General features: G+C 40.8%; 1 non-coding gene across 1 annotated transcript; it reads right to left on the minus strand.

Moving 5' to 3' along the window:
* Positions 1-510: 510 nt before the first annotated feature.
* LOC139181848 (U6 spliceosomal RNA) lies at positions 511-617 on the minus strand. The gene has a single exon (XR_011565576.1). It is a non-coding gene; the product is annotated as a U6 spliceosomal RNA (small nuclear RNA).
* Between the last annotated feature and the right edge of the window lie 15,344 nt (positions 618-15,961).

A 15,961-nucleotide genomic window follows, 5' to 3' on the forward strand; every position in this document is an offset into this window, starting at 1 on the left:
GTACAAGAGTGTTCCCTTTTCTCCACACCATCTCCAGCATTTATGGTTTGTAGACTTTTTGATGAGGGCCATTCTGACTGATGTGAGGTGATATCTCATTGTAGCTTTGATTTGCATTTCTCTAATAATGAGCAACGTTGAGCATCTTCTCATGTATTTGTTAGCCATCTGTGTGTCTTCTTTGGAGAAAAACGTCTGTTTGGGTCTTTTTCCCATTTTCTGATTGGGTTGTTTGTTTTTCTGGTATTGAATTTAATAAGCTGCTTGTATATTTTGGAAATTAATCCTTTGTCAGTTGTTTCCTTTGCTATTATTTTCTCCCATTCTTGGGGTTGTCTTTTCACCTTGCTTATAGTTTCCTTTGCTGTGCAAAATCTTTTATGTTTAATCAGGTCCCACTTGTTTACTTTTGTTTTTATTTCCATTACTCTAGGAGGTGGGTCATAGAGGATTTTGCTTTGATTTGTGTCACTGAGAGTTCTGCCTATGTTTTCCTCTAAGAGTTATATAAAATATACAGAACACTTCATGAATTTGTGTGTCATCCTTGGGCAGGGGCCATGCTAATCTTCTCTGTATTGTTCCAATTTTAGTATATGTGCCTCCAAAGTGAGCACTAAGTTTCTCTTAATACTTTAAATAACTGCATTTTTAAAGATCTAACTGCTGAAAGAGCATACAAGAATTCATTGTCTTCAATTCTCAATCTTTCCATTTGAAGGAGCATTTTCCAAGAAAAGTAGACTATTTGGTGGGGAAAGAAACCTGAAATGTTTAAGACAACTCTATTTACAGCTCCCTGGCAACTAAAATGGGAAACTTAAGAAAATAAAGATAGCAGGACCCAGACAAGAGTGGGAAAGATTGGGATGACAAAATTAAATTTCTCTGGGACCTCTTCCAGTCTGATCTGTGACTTAAAAAAATGTGTTACAGTATGCCACTGCAAAGAAACAGATGTCAGAAAACCCAAATTTGAGCAGAAGTGGTGCTTCAGAGTACCACACTATAGTGTGACATTCTTGATGATCATCTTTGATCTTCAGTTACTTTTGAAAGACTCTTCTAAACTCTTAATTAAACCCAACCTTCTTTGTAAAGAACTATAATTTAGCAGTGAGAAACATTTCAGAACAAAGACAAAATACATAATCTTGGGGGGAAGAAAAGGTCCAAAGACCACATGTTCAAGCTGTTCTGAGAGAAAAGGGAGAGCTGTTGCAAGTATTTTGGAGTGTTAAGTGGAAAAGGGACTGGGAAAAAAGGATTTTTTAAAAGTGATACCAGGATTTCAAATTATTCTGGGCTGACTTCAGAGCAGACATATGGCATTAAAAATGCAAGAATGAAAAGAAAGAACACAGACAGAAAACTGGAATGAAGGACTAAGCATAGAGCTTCCTACAGAATTGATGTCTTCTAGAACTCCATGGGGTCGCTAAGAGTCAGGCATGACTGAGCGACGTCACTTTCACTTTTCACTTTCATGCATTGGAGGAGGAAATGGCAACCCACTCCAGTGTTCTTGTCTGCAGAATCCCAGGGATGGCAGAGCCTGGTGGGCTGCTGTCTATGGGGTCCCACAGAGTCAGACACGACTGAAGTGACTTAGCAGCAGCAGCAGCAGCAGCAGAAGTCTATGACCTAAATGTAAACTTTAGGTTGCTTGACTTATCGGGATGAATATTGCCCATTATCACTCATTCTCTGGAGAAGTAGCAAGCATAGAAATCTCATTTTATAGGAATTATCTTTTAGATTTAATCTAAACACACACACACACTGAACACAGTTTGCCATTTGTATCTCTGTGAATTTAAAAATGCTCCTGAAGACAAGGAAACAAAGCAACAGAGTTGAGTCTTACAGACTCCACAGCCCCTTTTGGCAGCTTCTCCTGGCAGCTTCTCCCTCATCTGAAAGACCTCTCCCACTCTCAAACGTGCTATTCAAACAGTATTGTTAAACTTGCTCTATCCTGCTATCTTCTCAGCATAAGAGCAAACCATCTGTGGCTTCTCACTGTATTTAGTAACTCAACACCTTACATCTCCGAAGACTATCAACCTTTAAAAGAGAATAAAAAGTCAATGCTAGATTCAAAGAAATGAGCTCCACAAATAGTAGGGAAGGAACTGGGGTGAAAAATAACCTTCCTCTGACCCTCAAGCCCCCTTATGTGATGAAACTCTCCCGTATGTATATCCCAGGCTCTTCCAACCCTGGCACCGCTGATATTTGGAGATGAAGAACTCTTTGTCACAGAAGACTGCTGTGCACCGTCGGATGTTTCGCAGCATTTGTGGCCAATAGCATCCCTTTACTCAGTTTTGAAAATCAAAAATCCCCAGATATCGTCAAATGTCTCCTGGGGGACGAAATCATCCAGCCAAGAAGTGCTGGTCTATGTGAAGACAGGCTTTACTTGCAAATACCAGTCATCTTAAAATTCAGTGCCTCAGATTGTGGTTTTTATCCCTGTGCAGTTGCTGTTAGTACATATATTACTCTTTAGAAAACAAAAAACAACACAGGAAACCTGCTCATCACAAAATAATTAGCAGAACTGGACTCCAGTCAAGAGCTTTTGTTCTTATCTCATTGAAGAAAAATTTACACATGAAAATATTCTCAAACGAGGACTCAATACATTATCACATTCCTTGCCTTCAGACTTGTTTACAAATACCTATTTGAAAAGATATTAAAGGGCAAACAACTATATTCCTTCAGACTCACTGTGGCTTTTGAAATTACTGCATCACAAAAACAGATGGAATGAAAAAATAACTTTTAAGAACATATGAAGAGGCAGAGCTTTGTTTTTGCAAAAATGCTAATATTAGATCCCTGACTTGTACAATACATGTTTCTGGCTCAAGTTAGACATACTGGTCTATAGAATATGTTGATTTTTAAGTGAATGCTATTTTTGCTCAAGAGTTTTTTTAGGGTAGTACTCCCCATCCCCATTCCTGATGGTTTCCTGAGTTCAGTAGGACTCAACTGGGAGCAATTTTGTCTCCCTCCCCCAGGGTGAGGGATCTGTCAATGTATGAAGATATTTTCGGTTATCACAACTTAGAGGTGGCAGGAGAGGGAATATAGCTGACATATAGTGGGTGGAGACCAGGGATGCTGCTAAACACCCTATAATGCATGGGACAGCCCCCAGTTATCCAGCCCCGAAAGTCAGTAGTACTAAAGCTGAGAAATCCCAGTCTAGACACGTAATTAGAACTCCTGGACACAGCCCCTGATTTGGTTACAACCTATAGGAAAGAGATGGTACCCACATCTTCTCCATTTGCTTAATCACCATGCTGCCTAGGATAGGGATACAGCTACTGGAGGTACCCCGTTTATCTATTACTTGAAAAATCCAATTTTTTGGAAAGAGAAGACAAAGAAATAACTTCATTCTTCTTGATTAACGCATTCTTGGTAAACTAAAACAATTAAAGTCTTGTTGGAATAAATTCCTATCTTTTAAATGGATGAATTGCAACATTTGCAAAAAACAAGGACTATTTTGGAACCTGGTATCTGTTGGTTATACATTTGAACCTCCAGGGGGCGCTTAAAGTTCTTTTCCTCAGCCTCTACCCCCTGAGAGGTAGAGGGGTATAATGCTGAAGGGCCTCCCCAGGGCAAAAGGAGGCGGCATGCTAGAGGGTGAGGACAAACAGTGAGCAATAAACAGAATTCAAGTGGGGGCGGGGTAACGAAAAAGAGAGAGAGCTCAAGTGAGGCTAGAACCTTTCTCCCTCTTGAAGTAAATCTCTTCACCATGAATTTATTTTCTCTGCATCTCTTTTTAGGAATTCCAGCTAAAATTTTTGAATGAGAGCTCTGACCTCACTTAATTCTTTTTGAAGATTTATGTAATTCTATCACATTGTTCCAAATTCTCTAAAGGCAGTGAAACTCAACAGAGGACAATCAAAATATTAAGGTTCAAAACACAGGTGGTGGTGAAATATCCCACCAAATGCAGGCATCTCCTTGGGACTCTGGGTAAGCCACACTAGATCCCTGTCCTGAGAGACTAAACATGTGGCAACAGCAATAACATGTTGGTTTTTGTAATAATCCTTGAAAGTATATAAATAAACCAAATATCTGCAAATAGAAATCTTGGGAGCTCTTCTTATGAGTAAGAATTTAAAGCAGCAATCTTCTCCTGGGCTTGGAGACTTTTAGAACAAAAAGTTTTAAGTGGAACTGGAAAACAGTTATATATTACAGATGCACCCATATTGCTCATGTAATATTTATAAGCCTCAGAATGATCATTCTGATTATTCCCAGCTGATTTTAACAACAGATTTTTTTTCCCTCTCTTAATTAGGTGCCTGCGTGCAAACAAAAGCCTATTATAGCACTCAAAAAGAACACACTGAATAAAATTAGAGCAGATCTATCTTCTAAATCATTGGATAGTAGTCTAGATATAAAAATAAAATGGTTCCCTGTGATCTGGATGTGAGTGCACTTGTAAGAAAGCTTCAATGATTTCAATTGTCACCCTTTGTAATCTGGGCAAGCAAACCCCAAATCAACTCTAAGTATTAATATAATGTATCTCAGTTGAGATGCACGCCTTATTGGTGTCAAAGGTATGGTTGCCTCCTTCTCTGTTTAGAGTAGCAAATTTGAAAATGTTCTCAGGTGAATAAAGGGTAAATGACTAAAATGTAAAGGAAATAATTTTTCCTACTGTTCAAAGCACAGAAGTATTTCAGATTGAAGAGGATGTAAGAAGGATGGATGTTTTAGAAGCAGTCACTATCTGTAAGCTTGACTCTGATATCTATTCAACTGCAATTAGTGTCTAAATTTAAGTCCCTGTCTGTGGTTGGAAGAGAGGGACAAAGTTAGGAATTCTGCTGCAGTATGCACCTACCTGGCCTTTTATTGAGGCATCTTATCATTTATGTTTCAACAAAAAGATAAAATAGATTCAAAGACATGGGATCCACACAGGTTAACAATAAAAAGGCTTGTTTTATATGATAATTACTTGATGTAATCATACTTTGTGTTTATGCTTGAAACATTGGACCTTATTTTGTTTTTTATTTTTTTTTATTTTTATTTTTTAACTTTACAATAGTGTATTGCTTTGGAAATGCTGTTAAGGATTACATTCTGTGACACAAGGACTTCCCCGGTGGCTCAGACAGTAAAGCGTCTGTCTACAATGTGAGAGACCTGGGTTTGATCCCTGGGTTGGGAAGATTCCCTGGAGAAGTAAATGGCAACCCACTCCAGTATTCTTGCCTTGAAAATCCCATGGAGGAGGAGCTTGGTGCAGGCTACTATCCATGGGGTTACAAAGAGTCAGGCACCACTGAGAGACTTCACTTTCACTTTCTTTCTTTCTGTGACACAAAGACCCTAACGTGACCCTGAAAGGTTGTTGTTGAACCTTGCAAAGACCCTGGGATGCTTGGCCTCCTGAGGAGAAGAATTCAATCCGGGGACAGAGACTAGGCTTGATTGCTCAGAACTTTTGTGTAATAAAGTTTTATTAAAGTATAAAGGAGATAGAGAAAGCTTCTGACATAGACATCAGAAGAGGGCAGAAAGAGTACTGGCTTGCTAGTGTTAACAATGGAGTTATATACTCTCCAATGAATCCAAAGAATGTCTGGAGGTTGTAAAGACCTCACCAGACCTACTCCCATAATTTACATTTTAAGATAACAGAATTAGCCAGAAGGTTTAATCCAGAGACTGTCCTCATGCAGGATACATTATTATATAATCCTTGTAAAACCAGACCTACTCCCATAATTTAAAAATAATAACATCTATTTCTGCTTTACTGACTATGCCAAAGCCTTTGACTGTGTGGATCACAAAAAACTGTGGAAAATTCTGAAGGAGATGGGAATACCAGACCACCTGACCTGCCTCTTGAGAAACCTATATGCAGGTCAGGAAGCAACAGTTAGAACTGGACATGGCACAACAGACTGGTTCCAAACAGGAAAAGGAGTACATCAAGGTTGTATATTGTCACCCTGCTTATTTAACTTATATGCAGAGTACATCATGAGAAACGCTGGGCTGGAAGAAGCACAAGCTGGAATCAAGATTGCCGGCAGAAATATCAATAACCTCAGATATGCAGATGACACTACTCTTATGGCAGAAAGTGAAGAGAAACTAAAAAGACTCCTGATGAAAGTGAAAGAGGAGAGTGAAAAAGTTGGCTTAAAGCTCAACATTCAGAAAACGAAGATCATGGCATCTGGTCCCATCACTTCATGGCAAATAGATGGGGAAACAGTGGAAACAGTGTCAAGACTTTATTTTTTTGGGCTCCAAAATCACTGCAGATGGTGATTGCAGCCATGAAATTAAAAGATGCTTACTCCTTGGAAGGAAAGTTATGACCAACCTAGATAGCATATTCAAAAGCAGAGACGTTACTTTGCCAACAAAGGTCTGTCTAGTCAAGGCTATGGTTTTTCCAGTGGTCACATATGGATGTGAGAGTTGGACTGTGAAGAAAGCTGAGTGCCGAAGAATTGATGCTTTTGAACTGTGGTGTTGGAGAAGACTCTTGAGAGTCCCTTGGACTGCAAGGAAATCCAACCAGTCCATTCTGAAGAAGATCAGCCCTGGGTGTTCATTGGAAGGACTGATGCTGAAGCTGAAACTCCAGTACTTTGGCCACCTCATGTGAAGAGTTGACTCATTGGAAAAGACTCTGATGCTGGGAGGGATTGGGGGCAGGAGGAGAAGGGGACGACAAAGGATGAGATGGCTGGATGGCATCATTGACTCGATGGACGTGAGTGTGAGTGAACTCCGGGAGTTGGTGATGGACAGGGAGGCCTGGCGTGCTGCGATTCATGGGGTCACAAAGAGTAGCCCAGGACTGAGTGACTGAACTGAACTGAACTCCCATAATTTACATTTTAAGATAACAGGATTAGCCAAATCCAGAGACTGTCCTCAGGCAGGATACATTATTGTTAAATGATCCTAAGGAATGTAGAGGGAAAAAAGTTTGTCTTTATTCCTCCTTGAGAATTCCAGACCCCTCTCTTGTTGGGGACCCCTAAACTTCTTATCAACCTGCCTAGGAAATGACTCTCTAAACCCCACAATGATTCCCACCCTCCTGGTACAGGCATATTTCACCATAATTCATTTTCAAAATTAGTAAGAATTATAGAGGTGCTTAATGCTGCAAAAAATAAGGTACTCTGAGAATAAAGAGGGACCTATTCTAGGGTGAGGTGTTGGCAGTGTATGTTACGGAGAGGAGAAAATACAGCAGTTCTACATATACTAAGTTTCAAGAAAAAGCACTGACCATAATGTGAATTAAGATCTTGAAGATGCCAAGATATGGAAACAACCTAAGTGCTAGTCGACAGCTGAATGGATAAAGAAAATGTGATACACACACACACACACACACACACAGAGTTGTTCCTTGAACAACATGAGTTTTAAGTTGCATGGATCTACTTATATGCTGATTTTTTTTCAATAAATACACAAAAAATACATGTAAAAACCATCATGTGCAAGACTTGTATTGAAGAGGATCACTTATCCTTATATAGATATAAGGTGATATTGAATATAAAATTAAATGTTAGTTTTCTTGCTGTTTTGCAACTTTGCTTTCAAAGAATTACAGTATTGTATAGTATATCTGTCTGTCTGTCTTTCTCATGTATCAGCCTATCATCAGAAGTGTTTTGTACATATAATAGCGTTTTCAATACTAAGTTATAAATATGATTTATAGTGTATGACACAAAAATGTTATAAGTATTCATTCATTAGTGTATAGTGCTACCGTATCAAAGCAATCATATCGATTGCACGGTTCAGTTCAGTTCAGTTGCTCAGTCATGTCCGACTCTGTGACCACATGAACCACAGCACACCAGGCCTCCCTGTCCATCACCAACTTCCAGAGTTTACCCAAACCCATGTCCATTGAGTCGCTGATGCCATCCAACCATTTCATCCTCTGTCGTCCCCTTCTCCTCCTGCCATCAATCTTTCCCAGCATCAGGGTCTTTTTAAATGAGTCAGCTCTTTACATCAGGTGGCCAAAGTATTGGAGTTTCAGCTTCAATATCAGTCCTTGCACAAGGCAACCATAAAGCAATCATATTGCTGCTTATTCATTATCAATCATTACCTCTGCAAAAAAATATGAATTTTCACATTATCTTTTCATTTTGACATCTAGTGTTAATAATACACATAACATCTACAGTATTTTGTAGAACATAAGACAATTCTGATGTAGGTATTGACAATTTTGTAAACAGATGTCAACTCACTGTATCGATACATACAGTAGAATACTGAAAATGTATTTTCTCTTCCTTATGATATCCTTTCTTTCTTTCTTTTTTTGCCACTCGGCATGTGAGATCTTAGTTCCCTGACCAGAGACTGAACTGGTGCCCGCTGCAGTAACAGTGTGGAGTCTAACTGCAGGAGCAGCAGGGAAGTCATGCTTATGATTTTCTTAATAACATTTTCTTTTCTCCAGCTTACTTTATTCTAAGAATACAATACATAACATATATAACATACAAAATAGGTGTCAATTGACTGTTTACATTATTGGTAAGGCTCAATGATAGGATGTTAGTAGTTAAATTTAGGGGGAGTCAAAAGTTACATGTTTATTTTCAACTGTGCAGGGGTCAGCACCCCGATCCCTACACTGTTCAAGGGTGAACTGTAAATAAAATGGAATATCATTCAGCCTTAAAAAAGAAGGAAATTCTGCCATGTGACAATAGATGAACAGAGAAGACATTATGCTAAATGAAATAAGCCAGACACAGTAAGACAAATCCTGCATGAGTTCATTTCTATGTGGGAATATAAAAAAGTTGAATTCATAAAAGCAGACAGAGCATAGGATGGTATTACCAGGGGCTGGGAGGTTGGGGAAATGGGGAAATTTAGTCAAAGGGTATAAAGTTTCAGCTAGGCAGGATAAATACATTCTGGAGATCGAAAGCACAGCAGGCTGATGACAGTTATGGTACTGTATAGTACTTAAAATTTACTAAGAGTAAAGTTTAAACATTCTCACCACGCACACACAAAATGCTAACTATGTGAGGCAATGGGTGTATTAACTAGCTTGACTGTGGTGATAATTTTACAGTGCATATCAAAATATGATGTTGCATACTTTATATATACAGTTTTTGTCAGCTGCATCTCAATAAAGCTGGAAACAATTTTTTTCCATCGTAGAGCTATTCCTTTTTGTCCCCGAGTTTTCTAATCGTTTCCAAACAAATTTTTGTATTTGTGGGGTGTGATTTATTCTCTACAAACACACTCTACTCATTAAGATTCCATTTTTTCTAGCAGCCCTGACTTATGTTGCTCATAATAACCATTTCATTACTTCAGTGATTCAGTTTAGATGTCTCCTGAAGTAATTACCAAAAAGATTTCTTTTTCTTCCTCTCTAAGATGGATAGCACATATTCTTTGAATCGGTTTTCAATTCCAAATGTACTTTGTTTCTTCTTTTTTTTTAAAGAGGTACAATGTTCTATGCTATGCTATGTTAAGTCACTTCAGTCGTGTCCGACTCTGTGCGACCCCATAGACGGCAGCCCACCAGGCTCCCCCGTCCCTGGGATTCTCCAGGCAAGAACACTGCAGTGGGTTGCCATTTCCTTCTCCAATGCATGTACAATGCTCTGGATAGCGCAATCTTGCTCAAGTAGCTATGCTGCAATATTCATGGGTAGAGTTCTCTTCTTACTTCTCCACTTAACACCATTTAACACATTCTACCCTTTTGAATCACAGAGAAGGACATCGGCCTTGGAGATGTTTTCCAGGAATAAAACCAATGAGAAGCCCCAATGACATCAGATTGTTCTGAGTATCCATCAGAGCCCCAGAGAACAAAACTACGTGGGCTGACAGATGTCCTTGAGTCTGTTGTGTCCACAGGTGCCATTTCTGAGATTGCAGGACCATACCAGAATACTCCAAAAAGCAAATTTACACAAATGCAGCCATTTTCTCAGAGCTTGTTTTCTATAGTTCCAGCTACCTTTTAATAAGCAGCAGCAGCAAAATTTATCGACCTAATGCCTTCTCGACACTTTTTTATTCGTTATACATGAGAAAAAAACACTATTTGCTTCATAGTCAAGTACAATTTGCTACTGTTTCCAGGTACAATCCAGGTACCAGGATTTATCCTGTTTTGTTTGTTGGTTTGTTTGACAAGAAAAAAACCTCTGTGATAACTATGATCCTGTGCAATGGAAAGTTAAAATAAAAATCTGATGCAATCCAAAACAAAGGACAAAATAAAGTGAAAATGATCACAGAACTGGTCCCATTAAAGCTGATGAGTCATGGCAAATAAGGAGGAAATAAACAGGGTCTAATAAAGATGCTGAATCACAGCCCTTCAGGGTCTTTTTGAGCCAGGTTAATCTCTTAAATTGGCTAGTCATTGGTAATTCTCTTTAGGCAACAACTTGAATAGTGATGGGCTTGTTTGATACACAACAGAAGTATTGTGATCTGAGGAATCACATTATATTTGGTAAAATGATCTAACATTTAAAGCTATGTCTTCCAATTAACACATTTAAAGGGTTAACCAGATTGATGCCTTGGCCAGAAAGTAGATTTCCCTTTCCATTTAAATAAAAATCAGTTTACTGATCAAGGTCACAGCTTACCGGAAAAAGGATGTGTAGTCAAGAGTGTTGCGTTTTAGATATTTCTTAAAGGGGGAAAAAAAAAGACAGTACCAGATCAAGACTGCATGACTTTTTTTTTTTTAAAGAAAAAAATAGCTTTTAGAGAAAGCACCTTTATCTTTCACGGTATTCACTATAAAAAGGCCAGTAGGCCCTCCTCTATTGTCCCTTAGTTCTTCATGAAGAATTTGTCTTTAAATTTTTTGTGTGATAAGCTACAGATTATTCAGATACCTCTGTTGCAAGACCTAACATCTCAGGCCTGAAAACTTGAAAAGAACCTACTCCCCACCTCAACATCAGGGAAGTTTAGGATTAACTTGGCAGAAGAGACACTCACCCAAAGAGGGAACATTCAGGAGTGCCACAGAGAGGAATACATAAAGTCTCCCTGTCCCTATGGCTCTGCCACAGCCTCAACAATTCCCAGTGTAAGAGCCACTGCTGTGAATGATGGTCTTTCTCTCTGGAATACCCTGATAAAATGCAAACAGCATGTATGGAGAGGGAAGGGTACTCACTGATACCCACTGCTACTGATAAGTCGATTCAGTCATGTCCGACTCTGTGCAACCCCATAGACAGCAGTCCACCAGGCTCCCCCGTCCCTGGGATTCTCCAGGGAAGAACACTGGAGTGGGTTGCCATTTCCTTCTCCAATGCATGAAAGTGAAAAGTGAAAGTGAAGTCGCTCAGTCGTGTCCGACTCTTCACAACCCCATGGACTGCAGCCTACCAGGCTCCTCCATCCATGGGATTTTCTAGGCAAAAGTACTGGAGTGGGGTGCCATTGCCTTCTCCCACTAACTTCATGTAATTCACCACATAACTAGAAATGCTTCAATTTCAGCTGAGAAACTGGCCAGCACTTTATAGACATGAATTTTCAGAGCTTGCATCAAAGACTTTATTTCCCTCCAGGCTCTCTGCTCACCCACAGGGAAACAGGCAAAGTAAGGCTGTACTGTACATGGCTTCTAGGTAGTTCAACTTTCTATCAATTATATTTTTAACTAGGAATTATATTTGTCCTCATGCATTACCCATCAGAAATAGAATCCATCTTCTCTGTGCAGCAAATGCCCCCAAATTTAGTATCCCTCAATGCAAAAAAGGGCTTCCCTTGTGGCTCAGACAGTAAAGAATCTACCTGCAATGTGGGAGACCCAGGTTCCATCCCCAGGTTGGGAAGATCCCCTGGAGAAGGAAATGGAAATTCATTCCAGTATTCTTGCCTAGAGAATTCCCTGGACAGAGGAGCCTGGCGGGCTACAGTCCATGGGGTTGCAAAGAGTCGGACATGACTGAGCAACTACACTTTCACTTTCTTTCAATGCAAAAAGGTAGGCTTCCCTGGTGGCTCAGCAGTAAAGAATCTGCCTGCAATGCAGGAGCCACAGGATATGAGGGTTCGATCTCTGGTTTAGTAAGAGCCCCTGGAGGAGGGCATGGCAACCCACTCAGTGTTCTTGCCTGGGAAATCCCATGGACAGAGGAGTCTGGCGGGCTACAGTGCATAGAGTGGCGAAGAGTCAGAAGTCAGACTGAAGTGACTTAGCATGCAGAGAACAATGCTAAAGGAGTAAGGAAATGTCCATAATGAGGCAGCAGTAGGCAGAAGGCTCAGGCAGCAGTATGATTGCTTTCTTGCCCCATGGTTATTTATTTGGATCTTATAAAGGCCCTGCTATATGCCTGGTGTTTCTGAGTTACATTTTCTACATGTTTTAAACCTCCCCAACAAGTCTGCAAAGAAGGTAGCATTTTTTCTCGATTTTATGGAACCAGAAACTAAAGCTCAAAGATAATTTTCCAAAGCCCCAATGTGTCTGACTGCAATGCCTGCAAATTTTCTCGAGAGCATGCTTTGTCCTATATTCAGAATGGTGTCACTTTCTTTGGATGAAGGCTTAAACAACTGAAAGCACTAGGCGGAGACACAGGCCTCACAGATGCCAGGCATCTGCTCTTGTTCTCCACAGGCCTCTGCCCTCCTTTGTGATGTGATTAATGCTCAGGGTCATCAGTGCCTCATCAGACTCTGATAAAGCAGAGAACCAACAGTCAAATCTCAGCATCCTAAGCCAACAGTCTCATTCTCCTGACTGCGCTTACCTTCTTGACCTGAGCTGATGACCCTGTGTGGTTTTCCTGGCCCCCAGCAGCCCTTCAGGAGCTCTGCTCCTTAGCCTGGTGCAGTGGGGAAACCAGACCTCCTCCATTAATCTTTCCTGCTCTAGATTTTCTGACCGTGTGGACTTCATCTTTCCCGCCCAGTCTTGCCCCACTGCCACCACCATGGCAGGGGTCGGCCTGGGTCAACAGCTCCCGGTCAGCAGCAGCCTCTCTCTGTGACCCTCTCTGCTCACTCCAGCCAGGAGCTCCCACTTAATAACAGCCTAGATTCCAGGCAAACCACACACAGGGCTCAATGTCCTGCACATACAATGGCATGTGGCTGGCTCAGAAAGAGATGCTCATTAGCAAAGCTGCTCAGAGGGCTGCCCGCCAGACCTCCCGCATGACTTTTCCCACCTTTCAGCTCCCATGGATCTCCTGGTTTCTGATGACTACCCTGGACTTTTAACCTTTACCCTTTCACTTTCCTAAAAAGTGAAAGTCGTTCCGTCCTGTGTCTGACTCTTTGCAATCCCATGGACTGTAGCCTGCCAGGCTCCTCTATCCATGGAATTCTCCAGGCCAGAATACTGGAGTGGGTAGCCATTCCCTCCTCCAGGGGATCTTCCCAACTCAGGGACTGAACCCAGGTTTCCCACACTGCAGGCAGATTTTTTACTGTCTGAGTCACCAGGGAAGCTTGCTCTTTCCTAGACCACTTGCAACTCTCCGTCTCTTGACTTTGACCTTTTATCTCAGCAAATCCTTCACCTCCTGGATGACCTGTGTTCCACTTTAAACCATTCCAGATCTCTAGTTCAAGTCTGCCTCTCAGCTTTCAGCCCCTCTGGAACTTATGTCTATGCCCACCCCTTTGAGCTGTAGCCGGGTCTGTCAAGCCCACCTCCCTTTCATCTAAGAAACCTTCTATCACTGTCAATTGCTGGACTGAATCCTAATTCTCAAGAGTTGAGAAGAATTCCTTTAACCACCATCCTGAGAGCCCGTGAGCTTTCTTTGGCAGACAACAAGTTTTACTGCTTGTTCCCTAGTGTTCTATAGGATTCCTTATCACAAGCACATCTCTATTGGTCCAGTTTCTTTCTTATGAAGTGGTTAGCTTTCTCTCTTAATGACAAAGGAGAATAACACAAAAGACAGAGAATGAAAACTTATCAGCAAAAAATCACACACAGGCTTTGTTCTAGTTAGAAGATGAGCTTTATAGGCAGTTTTCCACTTTTGTTCAGATATGCTCTGGAGAGCACTGCTTCTCTCACTTTCAGAACTGCTGCAGATCCTTGTTAAAACGCAAATTCTTGCTCAGTAGGTGAAGGGGGAGAGGTGTGTTTCTAGCAGGCCCCTTGTGACAGCTACATCAAGGCTTACAATCTGTGCAGGGAAGCCCTAGATCTAGCGACATCAGGGGATGGATGTAGACCCGGCCTCCTCCTTCAGCAGGAAATAACATTAGATGGCCCTAGTCTCTGATTCAAATCTTGGCCCTCATCTTAGAAACACCACATTTTACAGAATACATGTAAACAAAACCAAATGTTTTCAAATGTAACAATGATTTCTGTATTCCTAGCTATGGATGGGAGCCTGAATTTATAGACACAGTGGTTGTTTCTTTCCACAAGGGGAGGAGAAAGGAGAGAGAAAGTGAGGAATTGAAGTGGCGGTTACTGGGCAACCTAAAGAAAAAAGTTACTAAATCCTGGTGCTTAATGAATAAAAGACCCCCAAGGACATGACGCCATGTGAGAGGGAGGCAAAGTCAAGCCTCCATTTCAGAATGTTGCACTAGGCTAAGTCTAGATAGGACTTGACTGAATTGAGACAGGAAAGAGTCGTACTTGTTTATTGAGGTTTGGCAGCTTTTACTGGCTGAAAAGTTTTCCCTTTTTTTACTCAACCTAAATCCTTGAGCTTTAATATGAACTAATTTATCTTACATACTCATAAGGCTAGGGCAAACTGATTACTCTCTCTTCTAGATATGGCATATAATTGAAAATTTTCTAAATTTTTTGAATCTCAATAGCTAGCATCTGTAAGGCATTCTATATGTGCTTTCTGTGAGTCAATCTCAGCCAATTCTCTCAACAACACAAAGGATAAGGTACTCTTTTAGTCCTGTCTGGCAGATGAAGAAAGAAGAGAGGGAGAGCAGAGAATGTGCCTGAGGTCCCAGGAGTGAGCAACAACAGCAGGATTTGAACTCAGGCATATGACTAACTATCCTGCCTCTTCATTATTACATGTTTAAAAAAAAACTGGGCAATTACACTATATTTTCTCATCCATGGAAGACTCCTCTGGAATTCTAATAAGAAGTCCTCCAAGTGAACTCAAGAGCAGGAACTAAATATGATCTGAGAACCTAGCTCAAGAGAGAACATAGAAGGGACACTTTACTCTCCTTACTTGTGGTTCTTTCATCCACTTTCTATACTGAATTATGGTTTGGATTTCTTCCCCTACAATACTAGCTGCTGTTCAGTGTATAGTCTGTCTTCTTTGAGCTCAGTATCCTTTATTAAAAGTCATATTCAGGATGCTTTAGCTTCAAAATTTTAAAAATACAGCTGGAACTGGCTCAAATGATAAAGTGTTAGTTGCTCAGTTGCGTTTGACTCTTTGCAACTCCATGGACTATAGCCCACCAAGCTCCTCTGTCCATGGAATTCTCCAGGCAATAATACTGGAGTGGGTAGCCATTCCCTTCTCCAAGGGATCTTTCCAACCCAGGGATCAAACCTGGGTTTCCCCATTGCAGGGAGATTCTTTACTGTCTGAGTCACCAGGGCAGCCCTAAATGATAAAGGGGATATATTAATCCACATAACTGAAAACTCCCAAGATAGGACAGGGTCAAGAACCCAGTTCCTTTTCAGCATTTCACATTGCTGTTGAAATTGCTGAACACATCTGGGGCCTGCCCCACTTAAGAGTTCTAGGATGTGGAAGGCCAGGGACTCTCATAGCTACTTGCTTCCTCATTTCTACTTGAGAGGAGGACCATCTCTTCCCCAAACTATCAAAGTCCTGAGCTTCACTCTGATAGAACCAACTCATTATACTGGATCTATTAT

The sequence above is a fragment of the Bos indicus genome, chromosome X (assembly GCF_029378745.1).
Source record: "Bos indicus isolate NIAB-ARS_2022 breed Sahiwal x Tharparkar chromosome X, NIAB-ARS_B.indTharparkar_mat_pri_1.0, whole genome shotgun sequence".
NCBI classification, from domain to species: domain Eukaryota; kingdom Metazoa; phylum Chordata; class Mammalia; order Artiodactyla; family Bovidae; genus Bos; species Bos indicus.